The following is a 10,493-nucleotide window of genomic DNA, read 5'->3' on the forward strand; positions in this document are numbered from 1 at the left end:
GATCTACAAAACTATACAATGAATTCATGATAAAAACTCTGGAAACTAGAACTAGGTCAAGCTTCGCTGGTTGGTGTGTACTAGCACACACCATGCCCAAATTTGATGGAGAGATGCATCCTGATTGACAGAGTGAGGACTATGAAAGTGTCACTTCTGGAACCCTCTAGACTCTGCGCTGTGCCTCTTTCTTTGGCTGGTCTCTATCTGCTTCCTTTCCCTGTCATAAACTATAACCAAGACTGTACTACTTTCAGTGGGTTCTGTGAGTCCTCTAGTGAACAATGGAACCTGAGGGTGGTCTTGGAAACTCCTGAAGGCAAGTGTCAGAAGCGAGAGAAATATTGTGCGGAGACAGTGTTTTTTAACCTTGTAATTGACCTTCACATTTACCAAACATTACCTCAGAATTGTTTTTCATCAATTAATCTGATTAAGAATCTGTACATGAAAGTAAGGGATTTTTATTGTTTGGCTTTACAAATTATCTTCAAAAAGGTCAGCTTAAAGTTTTGCTAAGAACATTTCATCTTATGGACTGATAAGTTGGTCTTCAAGTTTTCAAGAAAGCACTTCATTCTGTACCCTCAGTTTGTACTGCATATGAGTGTATTCCCATCGGTAGGGTTAAGCTAGAAACGGGGCACATCATTTTGGGGACTGCCTGCTCTGGAGGAAACTGTAGCTTAATGGTAAGTCACTAATAATGTGACAAATACTAACTTCTCATCAACCTTTCATCATGTGCAGATTAAGGTTTTCGATCATATACTCCTGTTCTCCTCTGTACTAATAAATAACTATATATCAAGAGAGTAAGACATATGCAAATAACTAGGGCAATGGATGCCACTCAGTGATTTTTAGTATATTGTTTCAAATACACTAAATATACCAAAACAAACAAACACCCTAAGGAGATAAAGACCATCTGCTTAAACTCCCAGATTTCCCTCTGTATCTGTCTGATCCTCCTTCCTTCAAGGTTATCACAGGGGCTGACAGCATGAGCTCTGAAGCCAGACTGCTTGAGTTTGGATCCTGTTCTGTAACTATCTGTGTGGCCCTACGCAAGGCATTCAGCTTTTCTGTGTTCTAGAAACAAGGGATGTAAAAGAGGGGATAACTAGAGTAGTGAAATAATAGAGATGTGGAGATTTCTCTCCAGTTTCCATAGTAACCTGGGGAGAAGGAATCTTTTCCATCTCTCACTGTCATTGGTCCCTCTATCCCCACCAACACAAACCACATATATTCCCTACAGCACAGGAAGGCCACTGGAGTAGCTTCTAGAAAGTACTACCCTCCCAAATAAATCCATTCTCCCACCAGTGCACACACTTCATTCTTGAAATAAAACTCAGGTTTCTATTCACATTGCCCCCGGCTCCACATTAAGCCTCAGAGGTCATGAGTGTCTTACCCCAATGAGGCCATGCATCATCCAAATACCTGAGGAGCCTGTCACTTCCTACCTTTACTCATTCCCACAGGAAGACATTCAGTTCTTTTAATCTCCTCTCATAAATCTGTTCCTCACACACCTAATTGTTTCACTATTACTCACCTGTGTGGTGACATCTCCCTCAAACCCACTTGCCTCTACCTACTACTATTTCTAGCTGTGTTCCTATTTTAGGAGACACTTGTACTTGAAAAAATAGATATACCTATTAAATAATATCTTTAATTATTAAAATATTTAATAAAAATATTTAATAATGTCATGAATTATATGAATCATATAAAATACATGTTTGTTTTTATTTTCATTTATCCCAAACATGCCCTGAAGTAATAGAACTTTGGTTTAATTGATCCTGTTAGCTTTTATCCAGGAATGTTTTCAAGGCATACTTTTTCTACCTAGTTATCCCTAGAGTTCCATTAGGCAGGCTCAAGTTAATCTCTGGTCCTAGATATCATTTAACTAGGATTCTCTGTATTTTATTCCTTTTTGTGATGCCTTTTTACATCATTTTGCCATTTAAAATCAACTGGCAGGCCTATGGGTTATGAGATGTTCAATTTTTTAAAAAAAATTAAGGTCAAAAGTGAACTATTTTTAAAATATTAAAAGATGCAGCTCAGTAGTAGAGAGCTTGCCTAGCATGTATGAGGCACTGGGCTCGATTCTCAGTACTGCAAATAAATATATGAATAAAATAAAGGTCCATCAACATCTAAAAAAAATTAAAAAGAGATAGCAATGGAAAGAAAATGCCCATTATGAATGGGGGTAAATGCACATCTCCCTATCAAAGCACTGGCTGTAAAGAAAGGAAATTCATGTGATCAACATGACCATTAGTTCCACATAACATCCAAAAAAAAGTGCCAGATGATTTTACTCGTATGTGGACTGACCTTGTTTCAGAAGAAAATCCAAAAGGTACCTGACTTTTCTCTGTTAAAGAAATTATGCTATTACTCCATTTAAGAAAACAAAAATCTAATAGCACCATCATCTGTTTACATTTTCAGTTTGGCTTTAACCAAGTTTCAGAAATCTTCTTGTTTGTTTCTTTTGAAAGACCACAGTCTACAAAACATAATAAATTAAAATGGTTTTTTGTTTTGTTTTGTTTTGTTTTGTTTTGAGAGAGAGAGAGAGAATTTTTCAATATTTATCTTTTAGTTTTCGGCGGACACAACATCTTCACTTGTATGTGGTACTGAGATGGAACCCAGCACCACGTGCATGCCAGGCGAACGTGCCACTGCTTGAGCCACATCTCCAGCCCAAATTAAAATGTTTTTAGAATTATATTTAATATTTATTTTGTTCAATCATGATCAGTGCATGAGAGAGATCACAATCTTTTTCACATTTGAAAATCTATCCTATTCTAAACCTATCCTATTTTTATTTAAAAAATAAGAATTTTTAAAATGCATAATTAGTAAGGATGTAGGAAAATCTACATGTAACAAAAAAGGAGGACTCTCAGATTATCACAGGAGAGTGGCAAGCTGAAGCCCCAACCTTCATATTTCACTCCTCATTAATAACTACTACCCAAACAACATATCAGTTGAAACAGTACTGTTATGTGATTTTTATGAGAGTTATATCACATCAAAAATACTATGTGTTAAAATTTTAAAAGTATTTTACAAAGTTTTATGTATAGAAGGCAACATAAAAGATGGTATGTCTTCTTTCCAGACCTAAGAATAATGTCAGGAAACAAACCATATTTTTCTTTCTTCCAGAACAAATTATAAAGGCTGACTCTGGCCTAACATGATTTAGGCCCAGACTTTGTGATCTGATGAACAAGATGACCTTATGTAAAATAGCAGAGCTATTTTTTACAACCAAAAAAAGTATGTTTTAAATATATAAGAAACTTTTTTTTTTTTTTTTACTTCTACTCAGCACTTTTTAAAACTTCTGTCTTTGCTCAAAATTCAATTAAGATTCCAGAGCTAGGATATGATTTTAGTAATTTTGAATGAGAAACAGCAATTTACCCAACCCAAAGATTTTCAACAGAACATGCCTCACAGAAAGATTCCCCCCCTACAGTGAATTAGACTTCACCAGGGCAAAGTTCTTGGCTGTTCCAAACCAAATTTCACTGATTTCGACTTCGGGAAGATGAAGCTTATTAGCCATATTTTTTCCTATTCCTCCTTTTAAGTCCAACTAGACTGTGTACATTACATGTAAGACAAATAAAAGAAGACTCTAAAAAGAGGAAAGAAGAAAGCAGATTAGCTAGGACCACAGAGCCCCAAGTGTGGTCCCTGCAATTTCCTTCTACTCAGATCTCTAGTCTCAGAGATGGAGGAGGGAAGCATAAAACAATGGACTCAGTTTCCAGATAACAAATTTTGGTGACAAAAGGCTACAGGCTGTCCAGAGTATATTTGCAGGACATTCTAAAAATGACAAAGTTATGCAAATGAGAGCAGATCAGGGATTATTAGAGGTTAAGGGAGAAGGAAGTAGGTGTGTCTATAAAAAAACAATTGGGGACCTTGTGGTGTCTTGACTGTATCAAAGTCATACCCTGGCTGTGATGTGGTACCTCAGCTTACAGGACATTGCCATTAGAGGAAATGAGTGAATGGTATACAGGAACTCTCTGAACTATTTCTAAAAAAAAGTGACTCTACGATTATCTTAAAGAGTTCAATGTTTCAAAGAAAGTGTCTTCTAATAGGTCTTAACCTGCACATTGAAACAGCTGAAACAAAAATTTTCCATCAAGAAAATGAAGAATTTGTTTCTATTGTAGTGAGTATTTTGGATTCTTTTTATTTTTCTGAAAAATCAATCCTGAACCTTAAAAATATTGTCCATGGCAAATATTCCCACAAACTTTTCTAGAACTGGGTAAGAAAATTTCACATTATTGAATCAACCAGAAGAGTCACTAAAACCTATTAGATGATAAGAATTTAAAAAAATAAAAAGCAAGCTCAATAAGTCACTTATAATTTAGATACACTGGGTATTTTGACAACAAATATGGGGATCATTTTACTATGAAGAATCAATTTCAATACACTATATTTTCAATTTTCATCTCATTGGTACATATTTTCCCCATGAACCTTATTCATAAGCTTTATTTCTTATTTAAAAACAAGTGTTTGTATTTTGATTTATCATTTAATGAAAGAATGAAATTTCTTCCATAGCTTACATGATGGCGATGCCTTCTATATGTCAGCATTCAGCCTAAGGATGTGAAACTGTTGATTTTGGACACATCCCTAACTCAGAGCAGCCATTTTTAAATGTGTGGCACCATCAAGAGGCAACAGCTTGTACTGCCACAAGAACCCAGGATTGGCTTTCAAGTATAGAGAAGCCTTCTTTTAATAGCTATTGCCTTAGACTAAGCAACATAGACGTAATTAAGACTTTAACTCTGTTTTTCCAATGTGAAGTAATTAAATTATTATTCAATGCTATTTTTCTCTTTTCACTCCCTTTCTGCCCTTTTATCTCTCCGATGGAAAAGGAAGGGGAAAAAACATGACGACGTGTCTCTCTCAGTTCACTGAGGACGATTGGCAGACCTAATTTGCTAATGATTAATTTCTTAATATTTAATGAACATCTATATATATGCAGGCAGTTTGCTGTTCAAAAGATACAGAGAGAAAGTACTTGCTTTACTTTATAATAACCAAAGGTGATTTGATGATAATATTCTTCTTTATATTACTCAGTGGTTACAGATGTATTTTATTTATAAACAAAGGAAGATTGTTTATTTAGCCTTCCAAAATGGATAGCTTATTTAGGCAGTAGTTGGCATCATCCATCTAATCTTGTGATGTCCAATATATTATAATTTAACCTGTTGCTTCTCTTGATGTAAAAAAAAAAAAAAAAAAAGACAAAACAAATTACATACATGGTTCACATTTCTGGCTTGCATTATATTTCTGAGCTAGATTCTATAAATCATTGCAGCAGGGAGTGAAAGGGGAAAATGACAGGGAATATTGGAATACTGACTGTTTAAAACATGAGAGGTAAGAGAAGGATCCACAGAAACAATTCAATTTAAGGATTAGACTAAATCTGAAAAATAAATCAAGTAATGCAACAAAGGCCATACAAATCTAGATTATAAAGACATTCATTTTAAAAAGTCTAGACCCTCTTCCCCTATTTGCAGTTTAATTGGCTCAATTCCCACTGGTGCAACCATAAAAAAAAAAAAATTAAAACTGTAGTCAGGATGTAGCAAACGGAAGAGCCACATCAGGAAAGAGATTCCTTTCAAGTCAGACTGGAAGACAAAATACTTTTCCATACTTAAGCGTGCCTTCACATTTCAAAGACGTTGTTCTTAAAATAGGAGAGATCAGTAATCTGAACAACAAAATACATTCTTTGAATGTTGACTGATAAAGAAATACTGTGGATCTTAACAATTCAGCCCAGCTCAGCCAAAAAGGTTCTGAATGCCTAAACTGTGTTGCAGGCTCAGGAGTCACTAGGAAGTGTAGTTTCCTAATCCCAAAACTGATACCAATCTGTAGATTCTTTGGTCTTTAAAATAGTATCTGCATCTGACCTTTAAGGGATGAGAGAACATATACATTTATTTCAAAAAACACCAAAATTTATTAAATAAACATCCTTGAATACACTTTCACTTAATTTTAGAAACACTAACTTTATGATCTGCTCAACAGTACACAAGCAAGATTCCAGGGCCTGCAGCCTTGGTTTTCATATAACCCTGTAGAGCACCAATTCTTATAAAGAATGTTACAAAGTTTTCTAAGTAAAGAAAATTTATTCATTTTCATATTTTCATTTTAAATTGAAAGTTGGACAGGAATTTCCCTTTCTGGAACTAAGAAGGATGTAATTATGTCAACATATTTGCATTCTTTTGTATAGAGCTTCACTGTTGCCTGGAACCAAATGCATACTGTCTGGGATCTAGGGGTTCAACAACAGTTACAAATTAAGGAAAAACAAAACTAATGTCATGATTAGGCATTGAAAATACTTACTTACTCTTCAAACACCATGTATACGATGCTTCTGATACTCTACTCATCTCAATAGGAGGTGAGTGTATAGCACCAAGCAAGACAGACATGATCCCAGTCTCTTGCAAATTAAAATTCTTTAGTTGTAAAGTGCTTTCACAGGGGCTGTAAGAGCAAAACACCCTCCAAACAGCAAAGAATTGCTGACCCACACATTTCACCTATTCATACAACTACCATGGAAATATTAATTTGTGTCTTGAAAGAAAGCCAAGCTTATCTTCAGGGAATGCATAGTGATAGGGTATGCAAAAAACCAGAATACCCTATTCCATGGTGCCTCATGAGAGCTGGCATCATATTACATGTTTGAGAAATAAGTATCAAGTGTGACCCTCCATAGTTCTAAATGGCGACACTGCTATTTGCCAAGGCACTGCAGATGACTGTCATCAGCCAGAAGGAAAATACTGGATTGCCACAATGCAATTTGTGGGAATCCATTGGTTCTCTATAATAGAACCCAGATGCTTTTGGCAGTTGTCAAATAAATACTCTTAACAGCAGCAGGGGTTGGTTTTTTTTCATTTTCTCCTTTTCTGTTTAAAAATGACTTTTGCTGCCTGGACTATAATGTACTAGGTATCCATCACTACCTCTATACTGGGAAGTATACAGATATCAAATAAGGCAAATAAAAGAATATTTTTCTACTTTATAATGATTTTTCTAGTCCACAAAACATCTTATTTGCCAGAGTCAGCAACCCAGTCCTACTTAGAACAGAACTCAGAATGAGGGAGTGAAAATGACCACTGATGCCCAGATGGGTGCAGCGAGGTCCATGGGCTTAAGGGCACTCACTTCACACACTCAGCACCCTGCCAAGACCTCACTTGCACTTAGTAACCCTTACTTTAGGACATTTTTAATCAAGACTTGGTATCTGGTTTCTAAAATCACAAAACAGAAAATGGCTGGCATAATGACAAAAATATGAATTGGCAGTTGAGGGGAAGAGAAAAGGAAGAGAAATGAAAAAAAAAAACATCTAAAATAGCACAGCAATTGGAGGCTATTGAATATCAACTCAAAATGGATCATTACAACTCATTAACAGGCTTTGTTCATTAATTATGAATCTTGGAGTTTCATAATTATGGCTCCACCTTTAATACTAACTGCAATTACCCTGAGTTTTCAACAAAGATTGAACATGTTAAAAAAAAAAAAAAAGAATCCAAATGAAACACTGGTATAATCACCGTCGAGCTAAAAATACTGCAGATATCATGTTGAGTGAACTAAATCTCCCCTGCTTGTTTTCCTCATTAGGGAGTTAAATAAGTCTGCAGCATCTATTGATTCTATATTTATGTAAGAGTAGTGTTTACTTTTTGAAAATTGAAGTCCAAGTGGACTGACTGTGGAGCCAATTAAACTGCACTGTCCATGGAGTACATCTCACAGGCTGGGAGCCCAGAACATCTTTTCTTGGCTCCCAGAGTAAATCTCAAATGGCACTAGAGCTTTACCTTCACTGACTCACATTCTCTGCAGCTTTTCTTTTCATGACTCTGTGCCATTGTTTTTTGCTTGGGAATTTTGGTCAAATTGGATAGGAATTCTGGTTGGCATACCACTAGAGTTATCCCCATTGGTGGCATGCAATGACTAGTCTTTTTTTTTTTTTTTTTTTAATGGTTTGACCACTTGGTGACCTGTCAGGTAGAAATGGAATCTATCCTTCTTAAGGTAAGAGATGACAAAGCATTTGTTTGTTGCTTTTATTGTTTGGAACTTGTTTGGTTTCTAAATTTGTGTCCCAGATCAGAAAAATAATTTGTTCCCAATGGAAAAGCAACCAACCTTTTGAGAGCTGCAGGAGTGACATTTGTTTCAGTGTTTACTTTTAAGGTATGGTTGAAGCTGTAGAACTTACGCTACAGTCTTTGAGGGAAAAAAAAAAATCACTGCGTTTGTGTAAATATTTTCCTTCCTCCTGAGGATAATAATAAATTATAGAATAGCTCTGCTGCTCTGACTGGTTTATAAAAATTTACAAGGATTTAAACAATTCCAACATGCCCAAAAATTCCAAAAAAAATAAAGGAAAAATTCTCATTCTTTAAATATTTTTAAGGAAAAGACCTTTCTTATTAAAACTGATTGACAATCTTTCTTTTTTTCTCATTAAAAAATAAGTTGTATATAAAATAAATCCTTACACAAATAAGACTGACTCGATAACTTGGTTCAAAAAACAATCACACACTACACATCTTTTCTTTGTTTAATCTGTGTATAATTAATCCACGTGTAATCTCATCTTAAAGACATTTGGAACTTGTTTTAGTATGAAAAGAATAGTATATCTGAACTTCTAAAATGCCTTATCTAAAAATATAAGCTCTCAAGCAACCAAAATCTTATATTATTTAAGTGAAGAAATCTTCTCTAATTAATATTTGATTTTGCTTTCCCCTCAAAATCAGACAGATATCTTTTTGATATCTTATATCTAAACTATCTTCAAGTTTTATTAAATACTCTATATAATCATCTGTATAAGTTTTGTTTTTTAACCTTACAAAAAGAAAGCTGCTATAAATGATTAAGTTTGTTTACAATAGTTTTCAACTGTCCAACATAGGAACATATATAAAATAAAATGAGACATTCAGTGTTCCCTAAGATAATTCCATACAGGTAAAATACCATTATTATTAATATTATTAAAAGTGCTCAAAATTATGTACATGTGTTACAGAAATGTTCTGCATAGATATTGTGTTCTCACTGTAATATGCCCTTACATTCAGGGGAAACACTGATTTTAAATAAGACATTAGTCTTACATCCTGATAAAGAATTTGAGCTCTCCACGCTGATACTATTTGTTAAATAGCCATAAATTCACCACTGTTATTTGTTCTTACTTTCACCACGTGGTCTCAGTGTCCTCTGGAGTTTGCCGGAAGACTGTGCCTAAATTGTGGGCTAGAATGTGCCTTCTACAAAGACAGTTTCAGAGCCTCACAGATAGGACCTTATCAAGTCCTCCTGACATTTCAGAGAACAGACCTGTGGGGAGAAGGTGCTGAGCTACCTGGCCTTGACTAGAATGAGTTCTAGGAAGCTAAATCAGATTTTTAGAACTATTTTTAGTTCATAAATAGATGATTTAATGAAATCAACACAGTGGCCCAAATTGCAGTTAAATAAGAATTAATTACATAGGACTACTTGAACTGTTGATGGAAATCAAATTTCTAATGTGGATATGTGTTTTGGAGTATTATTGGTATTATTTTGAATCTTTTGTTGTAATGGGGAAACCCTCTAGCATTCATCTTCATCTATCTCCAACCTTTAATTTAGTTGACTCTGATTGGCAAACTAAATAAAATATTCTTTTTAGTGAGTAGTTTGTTCTTATTGACCCCTTAGAATTCAGGAAGAAATATTTTTGAGGCACTTTACTTTTCAATGGCCATATCACTTTACTTTTCAATGGCACAAACTCAATAATAAACAGCCTTCTTTTCTAAGACAAATAACTACATGTACATGGAGTGTCACCTTTAAAAAAAAAAAAAAAGCCTCATTTCATCAAGTATGACAAGCCCAATACTAAGGAAAAGGGAGTAGAACTTAGTATTTGGAACAATATCCACAAAACTCTCAAAAAAAGTTAAATCTGTTTATGACTTAGAGGGTCCCAACCTTATAGTCAATAAGAATGGTCACTCTAGGTTGTCAAGAACCTTAGCATATTTGGAAAATCTAGAGGTAAGAGAGATTCGCTAACATTTAAAGATTCTAAAAATTTTTTAAAGATTCTAAAACCCAATGTAGACACATTTCTTGAGTTTTGCTTTCTGTCCTTGTAATAGAATACTTAAGAAGACTTAAGGAAGATTTCTGGAGTGATAGAATCCATTGAAAACGTTCTCCCTCACTCCTTGATAAATTATCAAATGGAGTTATTTTTCTGGCTTAATTAATAATAGTTGATC

At 34.7% G+C, this 10,493-nt stretch overlaps 1 protein-coding gene across 15 annotated transcripts in view; it reads right to left on the reverse strand.

Moving 5' to 3' along the window:
- Window positions 1-10,493, reverse strand: part of Phldb2 (pleckstrin homology like domain family B member 2) — a 105,148-nt gene that overhangs the window by 66,291 nt on the left and 28,364 nt on the right. The gene's annotated exons all lie outside the window — the stretch shown is intronic.

This window comes from Callospermophilus lateralis, chromosome 10 (assembly GCF_048772815.1).
Source record: "Callospermophilus lateralis isolate mCalLat2 chromosome 10, mCalLat2.hap1, whole genome shotgun sequence".
Taxonomy (NCBI): domain Eukaryota; kingdom Metazoa; phylum Chordata; class Mammalia; order Rodentia; family Sciuridae; genus Callospermophilus; species Callospermophilus lateralis.